This window comes from Salminus brasiliensis, chromosome 13 (genome assembly GCF_030463535.1).
Source record: "Salminus brasiliensis chromosome 13, fSalBra1.hap2, whole genome shotgun sequence".
NCBI classification, from domain to species: domain Eukaryota; kingdom Metazoa; phylum Chordata; class Actinopteri; order Characiformes; family Bryconidae; genus Salminus; species Salminus brasiliensis.
The window spans coordinates 12768898-12790986 of NC_132890.1; the positions used below are offsets into that span (position 1 = coordinate 12768898).

The following is a 22089-nucleotide window of genomic DNA, read 5'->3' on the forward strand; positions in this document are numbered from 1 at the left end:
GGTTGTGGGCAGTTGTCTTTTCTACTGTTAACGAGTTCAAACAGGTGCCATTAATACAGGTAATGAGTGGAGGACAGAGAAGCCTCTTAAAGAAGAAGTTACAGGCCTGTGACAGCCAGAAATCTTGCTTGTTTGTAGGTGACCAAATACTTATTTTCCACCATTATTTGCAAATAAATTCTTTAAAAATCAGACAATGTGATTTTCAGATTTTTTCCCTCATTTTGTCTCTCATAGTTGAGGTCTACCTATGATGTGAATTACAGGCCTCTCTCATTTTTTTTAAGTGGGAGAACTTGCACAATTAGTGACTGACTAAATACTGGTTGACTAAAGCAGGTCTGAACGGTATTCGGGATAGTTCAGTTTGTCACAGGTCTACACGTCTGCTTGTGCAGTCTGTTTCCCATTACAAAGCTAAAGGTATACAGACTGTCGTTGTAGCTTTGTATTCTTGCACAACGCATGGCTGTCCTGCTGTTAGCAGCTGCAGTCTGCTGCAGGCTAACTCAACGATGATGGCTGTAGTTGTGAACATATCGACATTCCTCCTAGTGTTTTTTCGTGTCCGCCCGTGTTCAGCAATAGTGACTTAAGTAAAACGAGCAGATAAAACACAGTTACATAAAACATGTCCTTTATAAAACCGGCGAGTTTCTTTAGTTAAAGCGCATCTTCAGATGGTTTCTTTTCAGTAGCTCATCTTGGAGTTTCCGGAAACTACAACTTCTGTGTAAGACTTTTTTTTTTTTTATCTCTGTGAAGTTAATTTAAATGAGAATGGTTAGTTATGTTTATGTGTGCCATATTTGTGGATTTTACGAATTTAAGCGTCGGTTTCATCGATTGCAATAATATTTATGTAAATGTCCGACGCATATGTGTAAGTAACTTTTAATGTAATTATTGGAAGATATTTATGTAGTGTATCTATTTCACCCTGAAAATGTCATACTCTCCGTCACTGCCTGTTTTCCCAAAAGAGACTAAGCGAATTTGTTATGAGTAGAATGTGTATCATGGAGTTTATCCCAGCAAACATATAACTTATAGAGGTCTGGAGGCCTCTTCAGTACATCAGGCACTTATCAGTTAGTTTCGGCTTCTCGCTGGGGAGAATAGGGAAAAGTGAAGACAACCGATGGATCATTTTCCACTCTTAATAAGTAAAGCTCAGTTATTTCTCCTGCTAACACATAGAACAGAAAAGCTTCAGTATAACGTCAGTGTTGTATCCATACAATATACTGAGGGTTAAATTAATTCATACTAGGTGTGATAAGTAACTTCATTTTCTTATTTTACATTTGATAGCATGAACATTTTACATATTTTATAGACTACACAAGTAACACAAATAAATGCAAATGCCACTTTTTGTGACAAATACAATTGACAATAATTAAGATGTATCTATTTCTATACAGACGTTTTTAAAAGATTATTTAATTTCGCATTTTATTTGATATTTCATAGTCCTTTTTTTAGTGTGGAAAAGAAGCTGTTCTTGTCCACATTCATTACAGTTTACATTTTTTTTACTCTTGATAAATGATTATTGAATATTGGGAGTAACAGGTGCTTTTTCATTCTGAAGCACAGGGAGCTTCCATTTACTGCTCTTTCAGGAGTAAACCGACACAGCAGCAAAGGCTCACACCGGCCGGCAGACTCGGTCTTGTCAACATAAAAGGCCTTACCCAACGTCGGAATATGGTGCTGTATTTACTTTGCCGCAGTTTAATAATTAAGCTTGTGTTCTCCTTCAACTGCAAAAAAAAAACAAAAACAAAAAAAAAACCCACATCAGTCAAATGCGGTTGTAAAACAGGTCAATTCTAAAATTCCAAATGTTTCTCAACAGTCTTGGCTTCTTTTATTTACACCCTTAAATTTGACATACTAAGCTACAACATGACTATGGGATAAATGCAGGGGCTACTTCCTACCAATATGGAAGCCGGGAAAACAAAACAAGAGGCTGGCACGCCGGGTGAAGCATCGCTCTCAGGTGAGTTGCGAGTTGCAGGGATGCCGATGAAGCAGGCTCGGGCTGAGTGGGCCGGCCAGCCATTTAACTAAGGGAAGTGTGTGTCGCCATTTCAAGTTCAAAGAGCTCTGTGAAGCTTCAGGGGGATAAAAGAACAACTGTTGTAGATGCACGCAGATCTGGGAGGAGAATTTTAAAAACCTCAATGCAACTGGAAATCAGCCATTCCACTTCCTAGAAAATAATTCACAAGTGGTGAAGGACTTTTGATTTGCTCCCCTCCCCGCCCCCGAAACGAGAACGGGAACCCATGAATGAAGGCCCACGACCTGAGGTTGTGTGTAACAGTGAAATAACATAACGACTGTGATGAAACGGTGCTGTTATTTCCCCACAGCTTACTCCCTTTCGTGATGTGTTGCTTTAATATGACCTAATTAAGTGATCTAAATTAGCAGGTGTTTTTTTTAAATAGCAAATATTGGAATCGGCCCACCCAAGCGCTGTCATTATGATTGGTTGTAGTCTTGCTATGCGTTGACATGCTGTAACAGACTTTCCCCCATGTTGTCAGTTTCCTCAAACGTACACTGACCCCTACTGACAGGCTTGGGTTCCTTTTATCCACAGCATTCCTTCCACAGAGTTCTGGTTTGATATTTTTCAGTGTTTTGTAAGAATTTGGCTATAATTAAGCCAAACTACAAGTGATTGGTTTCCATCCCATGGCAGGCCATGCAGGTGGGCTTTAACGGCAATTTTCCGCTGAAAATTTTCAACTCCTAAGACTCCACAGAGTGTATGAAATGTAATACAAGGAGGTATGTGTAAAAAAAAAAAAAAAGTGTAATGTGTTGTATATTTGTGAAAGCGTAAAGTAAGATGGAGTAAAAGGAAGAAGAGCAAGTGAAAGAATGTGCATGTGAGTGCTTGAGGATGAGAAAAGCTTACAGCACCTGGTATTCCCAGGCGGTCTCCCATCCAAGTACTAACCAGGCCCGACCCTGCTTAGCTTCCGAGATCAGACGAGATCGGGCGTGCTCAGGGCGGTATGGCCGTAAGCGAAACCACTGCTTCCACTTAGCCTATTTATAAGCATGCAGCAAAATACGCCTGCCTCTTTCACACTACACACCCCGCTCGCTCTCCCCTCCCCTCCCCTCCCTCTTCCCCTCCCCTTCCCCTCCCCCCTTTATTCGGTGAAAGTAGACTGTGTATCACCAGCTGCTCCGAATTGCTTCATGTGGTTGTTCGTGAGGTATCTCAAATACTGAAAGCTATACGAAAACGTTCAACTACGTTGAACATCTAACGCTGGATCCGTCTATTGTACTTTACAGCTGCAGTCTTAGGGTTATTAGCTAGCTATACAGTGGGGGAAAAAAGGATTTCGTCAGTCACCAATTGTGCAAGTTCTCACACTTAAAAAGATAAGAGAGGCCTGTAATTCACATCATAGGTACACCTCAACTATGAGAGACAAAATGAGAAAAATATTAAATGAGAAAATCACATTGTCTCATTTTTAAAGAATTTATTTGCAAATAATGGTGGGAAATAAGTATTTGATCAATAACAAAAGTTCATCTCAATACTTTGTTATATATCCTTTGTTGGCAATAGCAGAGGTCAAACGTTTTCTGTAAGTCTTCACAAGGTAGGCATACACCGTTGCTGGTATGTTGGCCCATTCCTCCATGCAGATCTCCTCTAGAGCAGTGATATTGTGGGGCTGTCGGTGGGCAACGCGGACTTTCAACTCCCTCCAAAGGTTTTCTATGGGGTTGAGATCTGGAGACTGGCTAGGCCTTGAAATGCTTCTTACGAAGCCACTCCTTTGTTGCCCTGGCAGTGTGCTTGGGATCATTATCATGCTGAAAGACCCAGCCACGTTTCATCTTCAATGCCCTTGCTGATGGAAGGAGGTTTGCACTCAAAATCTCACAACACATGGCCCCATTCATTCTTTCATGTACATGGACCAGTCGTCCTAGTCCCTTTGCAGAGAAACAGCCCCAAAGCATGATGTTGCCACCCCCATGCTTCACAGTTGGTAGGGTGTTCTTTGGATGCAACTCAGCATTCACGAGTTGTGTTTGTACCAAACACATTAGCAGTGGTCTTGTAGGTCTCCCATTTTCTGATTATTGCTCCCACAGTAGATTTCTTCACACCAAGCTGCTTGCCTATTGCAGATTCAGTCTTCCCAGCCTGGTGCAGGTCTACAATTTTGTTTCTGGTGTCCTTCGACAGCTCTTTGGTCTTCACCATAGTGGGGTTTGGAGTGTGACTGTTTGAGGTTGTGGGCAGTTGTCTTTTCTACTGTTAACGAGTTCAAACAGGTGCCATTAATACAGGTAATGAGTGGAGGACAGAGAAGCCTCTTAAAGAAGAAGTTACAGGCCTGTGACAGCCAGAAATCTTGCTTGTTTGTAGGTGACCAAATACTTATTTTCCACCATTATTTGCAAATAAATTCTTTAAAAATCAGACAATGTGATTTTCAGATTTTTTCCCTCATTTTGTCTCTCATAGTTGAGGTCTACCTATGATGTGAATTACAGGCCTCTCTCATTTTTTTTAAGTGGGAGAACTTGCACAATTAGTGACTGACTAAATACTGGTTGACTAAAGCAGGTCTGAACGGTATTCGGGATAGTTCAGTTTGTCACAGGTCTACACGTCTGCTTGTGCAGTCTGTTTCCCATTACAAAGCTAAAGGTATACAGACTGTCGTTGTAGCTTTGTATTCTTGCACAACGCATGGCTGTCCTGCTGTTAGCAGCTGCAGTCTGCTGCAGGCTAACTCAACGATGATGGCTGTAGTTGTGAACATATCGACATTCCTCCTAGTGTTTTTTCGTGTCCGCCCGTGTTCAGCAATAGTGACTTAAGTAAAACGAGCAGATAAAACACAGTTACATAAAACATGTCCTTTATAAAACCGGCGAGTTTCTTTAGTTAAAGCGCATCTTCAGATGGTTTCTTTTCAGTAGCTCATCTTGGAGTTTCCGGAAACTACAACTTCTGTGTAAGACTTTTTTTTTTTTAATCTCTGTGAAGTTAATTTAAATGAGAATGGTTAGTTATGTTTGTGTGTGCCATATTTGTGTATTTTACGAATTTAAGCGTCGGTTTCATTGATTGCAATAATATTTAGCTATGTAAATGTCTGACGCAGTGAACGATGGAAGAATTCAATGGTTGCTTTTAAATGTTTCTATAGTGTTGAGCCTTGAGCTTTGTTTTATTTAGTGGTGCAGCAAAGTATTGTATTATGGTTGGACTCATTTTTTCATTCACACATTCCAGCACCCAGCCCCCCTGCTCCAACCTGTCCTTGACAACAACCCAGGTGACATATGAGCTGAGGAAGATCAAGGCAAACAAAGCTACAGGTCCTGATGGAATCAGTGCCAGGCTCCTCAAGTCCTTCGCACATCAGCTGTGCAGGGTAGTTGAGCATATGTTCAACATGAGCCTGAAATTGGGAAGAGTACCACAGATGTGGAAAACATCTTGTGTGGTACCTGTGCCCAAAACACAGCACCCGAAGGACCTAAACAGCTACAGGCCGGTGGCACTGACATCCGATGAAGTCACTGGAGAGGCTGGTCATCAACCACATCCGCCCTTTGGTGAGCCCATCCATGGACCCTCTTCAGCTTGCCTACCAACCTGGCGTCGGGGTGGATGATGCTTCTACACAGAACTCTTTCTCACCTGGAGAAGCCCGGCAGCACTGTGAGGATCACCTTCTTTGATTTCTCCAGTGCATTTAACACCATACAGCCAGGCCTCCTAAAGGACAAGCTGAGACATTGTGGAGTGGACAGTCACCTGTCGAACTGGATACTGGACTACCTCACCAACCGACCACAGTATGTAAGGGGACGGGCCTGTATCTCTGATATGGTGGTCAGCAGCACAGGAGCCCCTCAAGGAACGGTCTTGGCACCGTTCCTCTTCACCCTGTACACTGCTGACTTCATGTACAGCTCACCGACCTGTCACCTCCAGAAGTTCTCTGATGACTCAGCGATCGTCGGCCTCATAACCAATGTGGAGGACAGCGAGTACAGAGAACTGATCCAGGACTTTGTGGACTGGTGTCCGCTGAACCACCTTCAGATAAACGCAGGAAAAAACAAAGAACTGGTGGTGGATTTCCGCAGTTGCAGACACCCCCCTCAATCAGTGAACATCCAGGGTATGAACATCGAGAGTGTGGACTCTTATAAATACCTGGGTGTTCATCTGAACAACAAACTGGACTGGTCAGTCAACACTGCTGCACTCTTCAAGAAAGGCCAGAGCAGACTCTACCTACTGAGGAGACTGAGGTCCTTTGGGTGCAGGGAGCACTCCTGAGGACTTTCTTCGACACAGTGGTGGCATCTGCCATCTTTTATGGAGTCGTCTGCTGGGGCAGTAGCATCTCGACTGCAGATAAGAAAAGACTGAATAAGCTCATAAAGAGGGCCGGCTCTGTCCTGGGGTGCTTGTTAGACCCAGTGCAGGTGGTGGGAGACAGGAGGATGACAACCAAGCTGGCATCCATGCTGGAGAACAGCTCCCACCCCATGCATGAGACTCTGGCAGCACTGGGCAGCTCCTTTAGTGACAGGCTGCTTCATCCCAAATGTGTAAAGGAGCGGTATCGCAGGTCCTTCCTTCCTGCTGCCGTCAGACTCCACAACCAGCACTGCTCCCAGCGGACCACATACACACACACTTAAACTACACACACATGTTTAGGGAACAGAGATCCCTCAATGCAAAAATACCATGTGCAATACCCCCCCCCCCCCACACACACACACACACACGTGCAATTAGGAGTCATTTGCAATAACCTGTAAATAATATTGTTATTTCCTTTTTAATTCTTATTTATATTGTGTATATAGTGCAAATTATTTATCTATATTTTTGTAACTGAGTGTCTTGCTATCCCTTTCTGCTGTGACACTGAGAATTTCCCCACTGCGGGACTAATAAAGGATTATCTTATCTTATCTTATTGTTTCTCCTCACCATGCATGTGAAATAGAAAGGATGGAGTGATTCCCCTGTTGGCGCTGAACAACTCATACTTATCTGGCAGTGGAGAAACCATGATCAAGAAGGTGGTTCACCCAGGGTGAGGCTCAGCAATTGCATTACATTGGTTGTGCTGACTCCTGTGCTAACACACAGAATAGAAAAGCTAGACTGCATAATTTGTGGTAGTGGAGGACTGTGCTCTCCCCTGATATTTGGGTAGAAGAAAGGAGCAATCTGAGATAGACAAACATGTGAATAGTATGACATGTTGTTATGAACTTGTTTCACATTGGGTTCAGCTTCTACTATAATATGTGTAAGTAACTTTTAATGTAATTATTGGAAGATGTTTATGTAGTGTATCTATTTTACCCTGAAAAATGTCATACTCTCCGTCACTGCCTGTTTTCCCAATAGAGAACAAGCGAATTTGTTATAAGTAGAATGTGTATCATGGAGTTTATCCCAGCAAACACATAACCTCATAGAGGTCTGGAGGCCTCTTCAGTACATCAGGCACTTATCAGTTAGTTTCGGCTTCTCGCTGGGGAGAATAGGGAAAAGTGAAGACAACCGATGGATCATTTTCCACTCTTAATAAGTAAAGCTCAGTTATTTCTCCTGCTAACACATAGAACAGAAAAGCTTCAGTATAACGTCAGTGTTGTATCCATACAATATACTGAGGGTTAAATTAATTCATACTAGGTGTGATAAGTAACTTCATTTTCTTATTTTACATTTGATAGCATGAACATTTTACATATTTTATAGACTACACAAGTAACACAAATAAATGCAAATGCCACTTTTTGTGACAAATACAATTGACAATAATTAAGATGTATCTATTTCTATACAGACGTTTTTAAAAGATTATTTAATTTCGCATTTTATTTTATATTTCATAGTCCTTTTTTTAGTGTGGAAAAGAAGCTGTTCTTGTCCACATTCATTACAGTTTACATTTTTTTTACTCTTGATAAATGATTATTGAATATTGGGAGTAACAGGTGCTTTTTCATTCTGAAGCACAGGGAGCTTCCATTTACTGCTCTTTCAGGAGTAAACCGACACAGCAGCAAAGGCTCACACCGGCCGGCAGACTCGGTCTTGTCAACATAAAAGGCCTTACCCAACGTCGGAATATGGTGCTGTATTTACTTTGCCGCAGTTTAATAATTAAGCTTGTGTTCTCCTTCAACTGCAAAAAAAAAACAAAAACAAAAAAAAACCCCACATCAGTCAAATGCGGTTGTAAAACAGGTCAATTCTAAAATTCCAAATGTTTCTCAACAGTCTTGGCTTCTTTTATTTACACCCTTAAATTTGACATACTAAGCTACAACATGACTATGGGATAAATGCAGGGGCTACTTCCTACCAATATGGAAGCCGGGAAAACAAAACAAGAGGCTGGCACGCCGGGTGAAGCATCGCTCTCAGGTGAGTTGCGAGTTGCAGGGATGCCGATGAAGCAGGCTCGGGCTGAGTGGGCCAGCCAGCCATTTAACTAAGGGAAGTGTGTGTCGCCATGTCAAGTTCAAAGAGCTCTGTGAAGCTTCAGGGGGATAAAAGAACAACTGTTGTAGATGCACGCAGATCTGGGAGGAGAATTTTAAAAACCTCAATGCAACTGGAAATCAGCCATTCCACTTCCTAGAAAATAATTCACAAGTGGTGAAGGACTTTTGATTTGCTCCCCTCCCCGCCCCCGAAACGAGAACGGGAACCCATGAATGAAGGCCCACGACCTGAGGTTGTGTGTAACGGTGAAATAACATCACGACTGTGATGAAACGGTGCTGTTATTTCCCCACAGCTTACTCCCTTTCGTGATGTGTTGCTTTAATATGACCTAATTATGATCTAAATTAGCAGGTGTTTTTTTTAAATAGCAAATATTGAGGTCGGCCCACCCAAGCGCTGTCATTATGATTGGTTGTAGTCTTGCTATGCGTTGACATGCTGTAACAGACTTTCCCCCATGTTGTCAGTTTCCTCAAACGTACACTGACCCCTACTGACAGGCTTGGGTTCCTTTTATCCACAGCATTCCCTCCACAGAGTTCTGGTTTGATATTTTTCAGTGTTTTGTAAGAATTTGGCTATAATTAAGCCAAACTACAAGTGATTGGTTTCCATCCCATGGCAGGCCATGCAGGTGGGCTTTAACAGCAATTTTCCGCTGAAAAGTTTCAACTCCTAAGACTCCACAGAGTGTATGAAATGTAATACAAGGAGGTATGGGTAAAAAAGTGTAATGTGTTGTATATTTGTGAAAGCATAAAGTAAGATGGAGTAAAAGGAAGAAGAGCAAGTGAAAGAATGTGCATGTGAGTGCTTGAGGATGAGAAAAGCTTACAGCACCTGGTATTCCCAGGCGGTCTCCCATCCAAGTACTAACCAGGCCCGACCCTGCTTAGCTTCCGAGATCAGACGAGATCGGGCGTGCTCAGGGTGGTATGGCCGTAAGCGAAAGCACTGCTTCCACTTAGCCTATTTATAAGCATGCAGCAAAATACGCCTGCCTCTTCCACACTACACACCCCCCCTCCCCCCTTTATTCGGTGAAAGTAGACTGTGTATCACCAGCTGCTCCGAATTGCTTCATGTGGTTGTTCGTGAGGTATCTCAAATACTGAAAGCTATACGAAAACGTTCAACTACGTTGAACATCTAACGCTGGATCCGTCTATTGTACTTTACAGCTGCAGTCTTAGGGTTATTAGCTAGCTATACAGTGGGGGAAAAAAGGATTTCGTCAGTCACCAATTGTGCAAGTTCTCACACTTAAAAAGATAAGAGAGGCCTGTAATTCACATCATAGGTACACCTCAACTATGAGAGACAAAATGAGAAAAATATTAAATGAGAAAATCACATTGTCTCATTTTTAAAGAATTTATTTGCAAATAATGGTGGGAAATAAGTATTTGATCAATAACAAAAGTTCATCTCAATACTTTGTTATATATCCTTTGTTGGCAATAGCAGAGGTCAAACGTTTTCTGTAAGTCTTCACAAGGTAGGCATACACCGTTGCTGGTATGTTGGCCCATTCCTCCATGCAGATCTCCTCTAGAGCAGTGATATTGTGGGGCTGTCGGTGGGCAACGCGGACTTTCAACTCCCTCCAAAGGTTTTCTATGGGGTTGAGATCTGGAGACTGGCTAGGCCTTGAAATGCTTCTTACGAAGCCACTCCTTTGTTGCCCTGGCAGTGTGCTTGGGATCATTATCATGCTGAAAGACCCAGCCACGTTTCATCTTCAATGCCCTTGCTGATGGAAGGAGGTTTGCACTCAAAATCTCACAACACATGGCCCCATTCATTCTTTCATGTACATGGACCAGTCGTCCTAGTCCCTTTGCAGAGAAACAGCCCCAAAGCATGATGTTGCCACCCCCATGCTTCACAGTTGGTAGGGTGTTCTTTGGATGCAACTCAGCATTCACGAGTTGTGTTTGTACCAAACACATTAGCAGTGGTCTTGTAGGTCTCCCATTTTCTGATTATTGCTCCCACAGTAGATTTCTTCACACCAAGCTGCTTGCCTATTGCAGATTCAGTCTTCCCAGCCTGGTGCAGGTCTACAATTTTGTTTCTGGTGTCCTTCGACAGCTCTTTGGTCTTCACCATAGTGGGGTTTGGAGTGTGACTGTTTGAGGTTGTGGGCAGTTGTCTTTTCTACTGTTAACGAGTTCAAACAGGTGCCATTAATACAGGTAATGAGTGGAGGACAGAGAAGCCTCTTAAAGAAGAAGTTACAGGCCTGTGACAGCCAGAAATCTTGCTTGTTTGTAGGTGACCAAATACTTATTTTCCACCATTATTTGCAAATAAATTCTTTAAAAATCAGACAATGTGATTTTCAGATTTTTTCCCTCATTTTGTCTCTCATAGTTGAGGTCTACCTATGATGTGAATTACAGGCCTCTCTCATTTTTTTTAAGTGGGAGAACTTGCACAATTAGTGACTGACTAAATACTGGTTGACTAAAGCAGGTCTGAACGGTATTCGGGATAGTTCAGTTTGTCACAGGTCTACACGTCTGCTTGTGCAGTCTGTTTCCCATTACAAAGCTAAAGGTATACAGACTGTCGTTGTAGCTTTGTATTCTTGCACAACGCATGGCTGTCCTGCTGTTAGCAGCTGCAGTCTGCTGCAGGCTAACTCAACGATGATGGCTGTAGTTGTGAACATATCGACATTCCTCCTAGTGTTTTTTCGTGTCCGCCCGTGTTCAGCAATAGTGACTTAAGTAAAACGAGCAGATAAAACACAGTTACATAAAACATGTCCTTTATAAAACCGGCGAGTTTCTTTAGTTAAAGCGCATCTTCAGATGGTTTCTTTTCAGTAGCTCATCTTGGAGTTTCCGGAAACTACAACTTCTGTGTAAGACTTTTTTTTTTTTAATCCCTGTGAAGTTAATTTAAATGAGAATGGTTAGTTATGTTTGTGTGTGCCATATTTGTGTATTTTACGAATTTAAGCGTCGGTTTCATTGATTGCAATAATATTTAGCTATGTAAATGTCTGACGCAGTGAACGATGGAAGAATTCAATGGTTGCTTTTAAATGTTTCTATAGTGTTGAGCCTTGAGCTTTGTTTTATTTAGTGGTGCAGCAAAGTATTGTATTATGGTTGGACTCATTTTTTCATTCACACATTCCAGCACCCAGCCCCCCTGCTCCAACCTGTCCTTGACAACAACCCAGGTGACATATGAGCTGAGGAAGATCAAGGCAAACAAAGCTACAGGTCCTGATGGAATCAGTGCCAGGCTCCTCAAGTCCTTCGCACATCAGCTGTGCAGGGTAGTTGAGCATATGTTCAACATGAGCCTGAAATTGGGAAGAGTACCACAGATGTGGAAAACATCTTGTGTGGTACCTGTGCCCAAAACACAGCACCCGAAGGACCTAAACAGCTACAGGCCGGTGGCACTGACATCCGATGAAGTCACTGGAGAGGCTGGTCATCAACCACATCCGCCCTTTGGTGAGCCCATCCATGGACCCTCTTCAGCTTGCCTACCAACCTGGCGTCGGGGTGGATGATGCTTCTACACAGAACTCTTTCTCACCTGGAGAAGCCCGGCAGCACTGTGAGGATCACCTTCTTTGATTTCTCCAGTGCATTTAACACCATACAGCCAGGCCTCCTAAAGGACAAGCTGAGACATTGTGGAGTGGACAGTCACCTGTCGAACTGGATACTGGACTACCTCACCAACCGACCACAGTATGTAAGGGGACGGGCCTGTATCTCTGATATGGTGGTCAGCAGCACAGGAGCCCCTCAAGGAACGGTCTTGGCACCGTTCCTCTTCACCCTGTACACTGCTGACTTCATGTACAGCTCACCGACCTGTCACCTCCAGAAGTTCTCTGATGACTCAGCGATCGTCGGCCTCATAACCAATGTGGAGGACAGCGAGTACAGAGAACTGATCCAGGACTTTGTGGACTGGTGTCCGCTGAACCACCTTCAGATAAACGCAGGAAAAAACAAAGAACTGGTGGTGGATTTCCGCAGTTGCAGACACCCCCCTCAATCAGTGAACATCCAGGGTATGAACATCGAGAGTGTGGACTCTTATAAATACCTGGGTGTTCATCTGAACAACAAACTGGACTGGTCAGTCAACACTGCTGCACTCTTCAAGAAAGGCCAGAGCAGACTCTACCTACTGAGGAGACTGAGGTCCTTTGGGTGCAGGGAGCACTCCTGAGGACTTTCTTCGACACAGTGGTGGCATCTGCCATCTTTTATGGAGTCGTCTGCTGGGGCAGTAGCATCTCGACTGCAGATAAGAAAAGACTGAATAAGCTCATAAAGAGGGCCGGCTCTGTCCTGGGGTGCTTGTTAGACCCAGTGCAGGTGGTGGGAGACAGGAGGATGACAACCAAGCTGGCATCCATGCTGGAGAACAGCTCCCACCCCATGCATGAGACTCTGGCAGCACTGGGCAGCTCCTTTAGTGACAGGCTGCTTCATCCCAAATGTGTAAAGGAGCGGTATCGCAGGTCCTTCCTTCCTGCTGCCGTCAGACTCCACAACCAGCACTGCTCCCAGCGGACCACATACACACACACTTAAACTACACACACATGTTTAGGGAACAGAGATCCCTCAATGCAAAAATACCATGTGCAATACCCCCCCCCCCCCCACACACACACACACGTGCAATTAGGAGTCATTTGCAATAACCTGTAAATAATATTGTTATTTCCTTTTTAATTCTTATTTATATTGTGTATATAGTGCAAATTATTTATCTATATTTTTGTAACTGAGTGTCTTGCTATCCCTTTCTGCTGTGACACTGAGAATTTCCCCACTGCGGGACTAATAAAGGATTATCTTATCTTATCTTATTGTTTCTCCTCACCATGCATGTGAAATAGAAAGGATGGAGTGATTCCCCTGTTGGCGCTGAACAACTCATACTTATCTGGCAGTGGAGAAACCATGATCAAGAAGGTGGTTCACCCAGGGTGAGGCTCAGCAATTGCATTACATTGGTTGTGCTGACTCCTGTGCTAACACACAGAATAGAAAAGCTAGACTGCATAATTTGTGGTAGTGGAGGACTGTGCTCTCCCCTGATATTTGGGTAGAAGAAAGGAGCAATCTGAGATAGACAAACATGTGAATAGTATGACATGTTGTTATGAACTTGTTTCACATTGGGTTCAGCTTCTACTATAATATGTGTAAGTAACTTTTAATGTAATTATTGGAAGATGTTTATGTAGTGTATCTATTTTACCCTGAAAAATGTCATACTCTCCGTCACTGCCTGTTTTCCCAATAGAGAACAAGCGAATTTGTTATAAGTAGAATGTGTATCATGGAGTTTATCCCAGCAAACACATAACCTCATAGAGGTCTGGAGGCCTCTTCAGTACATCAGGCACTTATCAGTTAGTTTCGGCTTCTCGCTGGGGAGAATAGGGAAAAGTGAAGACAACCGATGGATCATTTTCCACTCTTAATAAGTAAAGCTCAGTTATTTCTCCTGCTAACACATAGAACAGAAAAGCTTCAGTATAACGTCAGTGTTGTATCCATACAATATACTGAGGGTTAAATTAATTCATACTAGGTGTGATAAGTAACTTCATTTTCTTATTTTACATTTGATAGCATGAACATTTTACATATTTTATAGACTACACAAGTAACACAAATAAATGCAAATGCCACTTTTTGTGACAAATACAATTGACAATAATTAAGATGTATCTATTTCTATACAGACGTTTTTAAATTAAAGATTATTTAATTTCGCATTTTATTTTATATTTCATAGTCCTTTTTTTAGTGTGGAAAAGAAGCTGTTCTTGTCCACATTCATTACAGTTTACATTTTTTTTACTCTTGATAAATGATTATTGAATATTGGGAGTAACAGGTGCTTTTTCATTCTGAAGCACAGGGAGCTTCCATTTACTGCTCTTTCAGGAGTAAACCGACACAGCAGCAAAGGCTCACACCGGCCGGCAGACTCGGTCTTGTCAACATAAAAGGCCTTACCCAACGTCGGAATATGGTGCTGTATTTACTTTGCCGCAGTTTAATAATTAAGCTTGTGTTCTCCTTCAACTGCAAAAAAAAAACAAAAACAAAAAAAAACCCCACATCAGTCAAATGCGGTTGTAAAACAGGTCAATTCTAAAATTCCAAATGTTTCTCAACAGTCTTGGCTTCTTTTATTTACACCCTTAAATTTGACATACTAAGCTACAACATGACTATGGGATAAATGCAGGGGCTACTTCCTACCAATATGGAAGCCGGGAAAACAAAACAAGAGGCTGGCACGCCGGGTGAAGCATCGCTCTCAGGTGAGTTGCGAGTTGCAGGGATGCCGATGAAGCAGGCTCGGGCTGAGTGGGCCAGCCAGCCATTTAACTAAGGGAAGTGTGTGTCGCCATGTCAAGTTCAAAGAGCTCTGTGAAGCTTCAGGGGGATAAAAGAACAACTGTTGTAGATGCACGCAGATCTGGGAGGAGAATTTTAAAAACCTCAATGCAACTGGAAATCAGCCATTCCACTTCCTAGAAAATAATTCACAAGTGGTGAAGGACTTTTGATTTGCTCCCCTCCCCGCCCCCGAAACGAGAACGGGAACCCATGAATGAAGGCCCACGACCTGAGGTTGTGTGTAACGGTGAAATAACATCACGACTGTGATGAAACGGTGCTGTTATTTCCCCACAGCTTACTCCCTTTCGTGATGTGTTGCTTTAATATGACCTAATTATGATCTAAATTAGCAGGTGTTTTTTTTAAATAGCAAATATTGAGGTCGGCCCACCCAAGCGCTGTCATTATGATTGGTTGTAGTCTTGCTATGCGTTGACATGCTGTAACAGACTTTCCCCCATGTTGTCAGTTTCCTCAAACGTACACTGACCCCTACTGACAGGCTTGGGTTCCTTTTATCCACAGCATTCCCTCCACAGAGTTCTGGTTTGATATTTTTCAGTGTTTTGTAAGAATTTGGCTATAATTAAGCCAAACTACAAGTGATTGGTTTCCATCCCATGGCAGGCCATGCAGGTGGGCTTTAACGGCAATTTTCCGCTGAAAAGTTTCAACTCCTAAGACTCCACAGAGTGTATGAAATGTAATACAAGGAGGTATGGGTAAAAAAGTGTAATGTGTTGTATATTTGTGAAAGCATAAAGTAAGATGGAGTAAAAGGAAGAAGAGCAAGTGAAAGAATGTGCATGTGAGTGCTTGAGGATGAGAAAAGCTTACAGCACCTGGTATTCCCAGGCGGTCTCCCATCCAAGTACTAACCAGGCCCGACCCTGCTTAGCTTCCGAGATCAGACGAGATCGGGCGTGCTCAGGGTGGTATGGCCGTAAGCGAAAGCACTGCTTCCACTTAGCCTATTTATAAGCATGCAGCAAAATACGCCTGCCTCTTCCACACTACACACCCCCCCTCCCCCCTTTATTCGGTGAAAGTAGACTGTGTATCACCAGCTGCTCCGAATTGCTTCATGTGGTTGTTCGTGAGGTATCTCAAATACTGAAAGCTATACGAAAACGTTCAACTACGTTGAACATCTAACGCTGGATCCGTCTATTGTACTTTACAGCTGCAGTCTTAGGGTTATTAGCTAGCTATACAGTGGGGGAAAAAAGGATTTCGTCAGTCACCAATTGTGCAAGTTCTCACACTTAAAAAGATAAGAGAGGCCTGTAATTCACATCATAGGTACACCTCAACTATGAGAGACAAAATGAGAAAAATATTAAATGAGAAAATCACATTGTCTCATTTTTAAAGAATTTATTTGCAAATAATGGTGGGAAATAAGTATTTGATCAATAACAAAAGTTCATCTCAATACTTTGTTATATATCCTTTGTTGGCAATAGCAGAGGTCAAACGTTTTCTGTAAGTCTTCACAAGGTAGGCATACACCGTTGCTGGTATGTTGGCCCATTCCTCCATGCAGATCTCCTCTAGAGCAGTGATATTGTGGGGCTGTCGGTGGGCAACGCGGACTTTCAACTCCCTCCAAAGGTTTTCTATGGGGTTGAGATCTGGAGACTGGCTAGGCCTTGAAATGCTTCTTACGAAGCCACTCCTTTGTTGCCCTGGCAGTGTGCTTGGGATCATTATCATGCTGAAAGACCCAGCCACGTTTCATCTTCAATGCCCTTGCTGATGGAAGGAGGTTTGCACTCAAAATCTCACAACACATGGCCCCATTCATTCTTTCATGTACATGGACCAGTCGTCCTAGTCCCTTTGCAGAGAAACAGCCCCAAAGCATGATGTTGCCACCCCCATGCTTCACAGTTGGTAGGGTGTTCTTTGGATGCAACTCAGCATTCACGAGTTGTGTTTGTACCAAACACATTAGCAGTGGTCTTGTAGGTCTCCCATTTTCTGATTATTGCTCCCACAGTAGATTTCTTCACACCAAGCTGCTTGCCTATTGCAGATTCAGTCTTCCCAGCCTGGTGCAGGTCTACAATTTTGTTTCTGGTGTCCTTCGACAGCTCTTTGGTCTTCACCATAGTGGGGTTTGGAGTGTGACTGTTTGAGGTTGTGGGCAGTTGTCTTTTCTACTGTTAACGAGTTCAAACAGGTGCCATTAATACAGGTAATGAGTGGAGGACAGAGAAGCCTCTTAAAGAAGAAGTTACAGGCCTGTGACAGCCAGAAATCTTGCTTGTTTGTAGGTGACCAAATACTTATTTTCCACCATTATTTGCAAATAAATTCTTTAAAAATCAGACAATGTGATTTTCAGATTTTTTCCCTCATTTTGTCTCTCATAGTTGAGGTCTACCTATGATGTGAATTACAGGCCTCTCTCATTTTTTTTAAGTGGGAGAACTTGCACAATTAGTGACTGACTAAATACTGGTTGACTAAAGCAGGTCTGAACGGTATTCGGGATAGTTCAGTTTGTCACAGGTCTACACGTCTGCTTGTGCAGTCTGTTTCCCATTACAAAGCTAAAGGTATACAGACTGTCGTTGTAGCTTTGTATTCTTGCACAACGCATGGCTGTCCTGCTGTTAGCAGCTGCAGTCTGCTGCAGGCTAACTCAACGATGATGGCTGTAGTTGTGAACATATCGACATTCCTCCTAGTGTTTTTTCGTGTCCGCCCGTGTTCAGCAATAGTGACTTAAGTAAAACGAGCAGATAAAACACAGTTACATAAAACATGTCCTTTATAAAACCGGCGAGTTTCTTTAGTTAAAGCGCATCTTCAGATGGTTTCTTTTCAGTAGCTCATCTTGGAGTTTCCGGAAACTACAACTTCTGTGTAAGACTTTTTTTTTTTTAATCCCTGTGAAGTTAATTTAAATGAGAATGGTTAGTTATGTTTGTGTGTGCCATATTTGTGTATTTTACGAATTTAAGCGTCGGTTTCATTGATTGCAATAATATTTAGCTATGTAAATGTCTGACGCAGTGAACGATGGAAGAATTCAATGGTTGCTTTTAAATGTTTCTATAGTGTTGAGCCTTGAGCTTTGTTTTATTTAGTGGTGCAGCAAAGTATTGTATTATGGTTGGACTCATTTTTTCATTCACACATTCCAGCACCCAGCCCCCCTGCTCCAACCTGTCCTTGACAACAACCCAGGTGACATATGAGCTGAGGAAGATCAAGGCAAACAAAGCTACAGGTCCTGATGGAATCAGTGCCAGGCTCCTCAAGTCCTTCGCACATCAGCTGTGCAGGGTAGTTGAGCATATGTTCAACATGAGCCTGAAATTGGGAAGAGTACCACAGATGTGGAAAACATCTTGTGTGGTACCTGTGCCCAAAACACAGCACCCGAAGGACCTAAACAGCTACAGGCCGGTGGCACTGACATCCGATGAAGTCACTGGAGAGGCTGGTCATCAACCACATCCGCCCTTTGGTGAGCCCATCCATGGACCCTCTTCAGCTTGCCTACCAACCTGGCGTCGGGGTGGATGATGCTTCTACACAGAACTCTTTCTCACCTGGAGAAGCCCGGCAGCACTGTGAGGATCACCTTCTTTGATTTCTCCAGTGCATTTAACACCATACAGCCAGGCCTCCTAAAGGACAAGCTGAGACATTGTGGAGTGGACAGTCACCTGTCGAACTGGATACTGGACTACCTCACCAACCGACCACAGTATGTAAGGGGACGGGCCTGTATCTCTGATATGGTGGTCAGCAGCACAGGAGCCCCTCAAGGAACGGTCTTGGCACCGTTCCTCTTCACCCTGTACACTGCTGACTTCATGTACAGCTCACCGACCTGTCACCTCCAGAAGTTCTCTGATGACTCAGCGATCGTCGGCCTCATAACCAATGTGGAGGACAGCGAGTACAGAGAACTGATCCAGGACTTTGTGGACTGGTGTCCGCTGAACCACCTTCAGATAAACGCAGGAAAAAACAAAGAACTGGTGGTGGATTTCCGCAGTTGCAGACACCCCCCTCAATCAGTGAACATCCAGGGTATGAACATCGAGAGTGTGGACTCTTATAAATACCTGGGTGTTCATCTGAACAACAAACTGGACTGGTCAGTCAACACTGCTGCACTCTTCAAGAAAGGCCAGAGCAGACTCTACCTACTGAGGAGACTGAGGTCCTTTGGGTGCAGGGAGCACTCCTGAGGACTTTCTTCGACACAGTGGTGGCATCTGCCATCTTTTATGGAGTCGTCTGCTGGGGCAGTAGCATCTCGACTGCAGATAAGAAAAGACTGAATAAGCTCATAAAGAGGGCCGGCTCTGTCCTGGGGTGCTTGTTAGACCCAGTGCAGGTGGTGGGAGACAGGAGGATGACAACCAAGCTGGCATCCATGCTGGAGAACAGCTCCCACCCCATGCATGAGACTCTGGCAGCACTGGGCAGCTCCTTTAGTGACAGGCTGCTTCATCCCAAATGTGTAAAGGAGCGGTATCGCAGGTCCTTCCTTCCTGCTGCCGTCAGACTCCACAACCAGCACTGCTCCCAGCGGACCACATACACACACTTAAACTACACACACATGTTTAGGGAACAGAGATCCCTCAATGCAAAAATACCATGTGCAATACCCCCCCCCCCCCCACACACACACACACACGTGCAATTAGGAGTCATTTGCAATAACCTGTAAATAATATTGTTATTTCCTTTTTAATTCTTATTTATATTGTGTATATAGTGCAAATTATTTATCTATATTTTTGTAACTGAGTGTCTTGCTATCCCTTTCTGCTGTGACACTGAGAATTTCCCCACTGCGGGACTAATAAAGGATTATCTTATCTTATCTTATTGTTTCTCCTCACCATGCATGTGAAATAGAAAGGATGGAGTGATTCCCCTGTTGGCGCTGAACAACTCATACTTATCTGGCAGTGGAGAAACCATGATCAAGAAGGTGGTTCACCCAGGGTGAGGCTCAGCAATTGCATTACATTGGTTGTGCTGACTCCTGTGCTAACACACAGAATAGAAAAGCTAGACTGCATAATTTGTGGTAGTGGAGGACTGTGCTCTCCCCTGATATTTGGGTAGAAGAAAGGAGCAATCTGAGATAGACAAACATGTGAATAGTATGACATGTTGTTATGAACTTGTTTCACATTGGGTTCAGCTTCTACTATAATATGTGTAAGTAACTTTTAATGTAATTATTGGAAGATGTTTATGTAGTGTATCTATTTTACCCTGAAAAATGTCATACTCTCCGTCACTGCCTGTTTTCCCAATAGAGAACAAGCGAATTTGTTATAAGTAGAATGTGTATCATGGAGTTTATCCCAGCAAACACATAACCTCATAGAGGTCTGGAGGCCTCTTCAGTACATCAGGCACTTATCAGTTAGTTTCGGCTTCTCGCTGGGGAGAATAGGGAAAAGTGAAGACAACCGATGGATCATTTTCCACTCTTAATAAGTAAAGCTCAGTTATTTCTCCTGCTAACACATAGAACAGAAAAGCTTCAGTATAACGTCAGTGTTGTATCCATACAATATACTGAGGGTTAAATTAATTCATACTAGGTGTGATAAGTAACTTCATTTTCTTATTTTACATTTGATAGCATGAACATTTTACATATTTTATAGACTACACAAGTAACACAAATAAATGCAAATGCCACTTTTTGTGACAAATACAATTGACAATAATTAAGATGTATCTATTTCTATACAGACGTTTTTAAAAGATTATTTAATTTCGCATTTTATTTGATATTTCATAGTCCTTTTTTTAGTGTGGAAAAGAAGCTGTTCTTGTCCACATTCATTACAGTTTACATTTTTTTTACTCTTGATAAATGATTATTGAATATTGGGAGTAACAGGTGCTTTTTCATTCTGAAGCACAGGGAGCTTCCATTTACTGCTCTTTCAGGAGTAAACCGACACAGCAGCAAAGGCTCACACCGGCCGGCAGACTCGGTCTTGTCAACATAAAAGGCCTTACCCAACGTCGGAATATGGTGCTGTATTTACTTTGCCGCAGTTTAATAATTAAGCTTGTGTTCTCCTTCAACTGCAAAAAAAAAACAAAAACAAAAAAAAACCCCACATCAGTCAAATGCGGTTGTAAAACAGGTCAATTCTAAAATTCCAAATGTTTCTCAACAGTCTTGGCTTCTTTTATTTACACCCTTAAATTTGACATACTAAGCTACAACATGACTATGGGATAAATGCAGGGGCTACTTCCTACCAATATGGAAGCCGGGAAAACAAAACAAGAGGCTGGCACGCCGGGTGAAGCATCGCTCTCAGGTGAGTTGCGAGTTGCAGGGATGCCGATGAAGCAGGCTCGGGCTGAGTGGGCCAGCCAGCCATTTAACTAAGGGAAGTGTGTGTCGCCATGTCAAGTTCAAAGAGCTCTGTGAAGCTTCAGGGGGATAAAAGAACAACTGTTGTAGATGCACGCAGATCTGGGAGGAGAATTTTAAAAACCTCAATGCAACTGGAAATCAGCCATTCCACTTCCTAGAAAATAATTCACAAGTGGTGAAGGACTTTTGATTTGCTCCCCTCCCCGCCCCCGAAACGAGAACGGGAACCCATGAATGAAGGCCCACGACCTGAGGTTGTGTGTAACGGTGAAATAACATCACGACTGTGATGAAACGGTGCTGTTATTTCCCCACAGCTTACTCCCTTTCGTGATGTGTTGCTTTAATATGACCTAATTATGATCTAAATTAGCAGGTGTTTTTTTTAAATAGCAAATATTGAGGTCGGCCCACCCAAGCGCTGTCATTATGATTGGTTGTAGTCTTGCTATGCGTTGACATGCTGTAACAGACTTTCCCCCATGTTGTCAGTTTCCTCAAACGTACACTGACCCCTACTGACAGGCTTGGGTTCCTTTTATCCACAGCATTCCCTCCACAGAGTTCTGGTTTGATATTTTTCAGTGTTTTGTAAGAATTTGGCTATAATTAAGCCAAACTACAAGTGATTGGTTTCCATCCCATGGCAGGCCATGCAGGTGGGCTTTAACGGCAATTTTCCGCTGAAAAGTTTCAACTCCTAAGACTCCACAGAG

General features: G+C 42.9%; 6 non-coding genes across 6 annotated transcripts; 3 read left to right on the plus strand and 3 right to left on the minus strand.

Annotated features, from left to right (window-relative positions):
• Positions 1-2934: 2934 nt before the first annotated feature.
• On the minus strand, positions 2935-3053 carry LOC140576366 (5S ribosomal RNA). Its single transcript, XR_011981582.1, has one exon. It is a non-coding gene; the product is annotated as a 5S ribosomal RNA (ribosomal RNA).
• Positions 3054-7082: 4029 nt separating this feature from the next.
• On the plus strand, positions 7083-7244 carry LOC140576013 (U1 spliceosomal RNA). The gene has a single exon (XR_011981253.1). It is a non-coding gene; the product is annotated as a U1 spliceosomal RNA (small nuclear RNA).
• A 2150-nt stretch (positions 7245-9394) lies between these two features.
• Positions 9395-9513, minus strand: LOC140575859 (5S ribosomal RNA). Its single transcript, XR_011981116.1, has one exon. It is a non-coding gene; the product is annotated as a 5S ribosomal RNA (ribosomal RNA).
• A 3983-nt stretch (positions 9514-13496) lies between these two features.
• Positions 13497-13658, plus strand: LOC140576014 (U1 spliceosomal RNA). The gene has a single exon (XR_011981254.1). It is a non-coding gene; the product is annotated as a U1 spliceosomal RNA (small nuclear RNA).
• A 2154-nt stretch (positions 13659-15812) lies between these two features.
• LOC140575871 (5S ribosomal RNA) lies at positions 15813-15931 on the minus strand. Its single transcript, XR_011981127.1, has one exon. It is a non-coding gene; the product is annotated as a 5S ribosomal RNA (ribosomal RNA).
• Positions 15932-19914: 3983 nt separating this feature from the next.
• On the plus strand, positions 19915-20076 carry LOC140576016 (U1 spliceosomal RNA). Its single transcript, XR_011981255.1, has one exon. It is a non-coding gene; the product is annotated as a U1 spliceosomal RNA (small nuclear RNA).
• The last annotated feature ends 2013 nt before the right edge of the window (positions 20077-22089 follow it).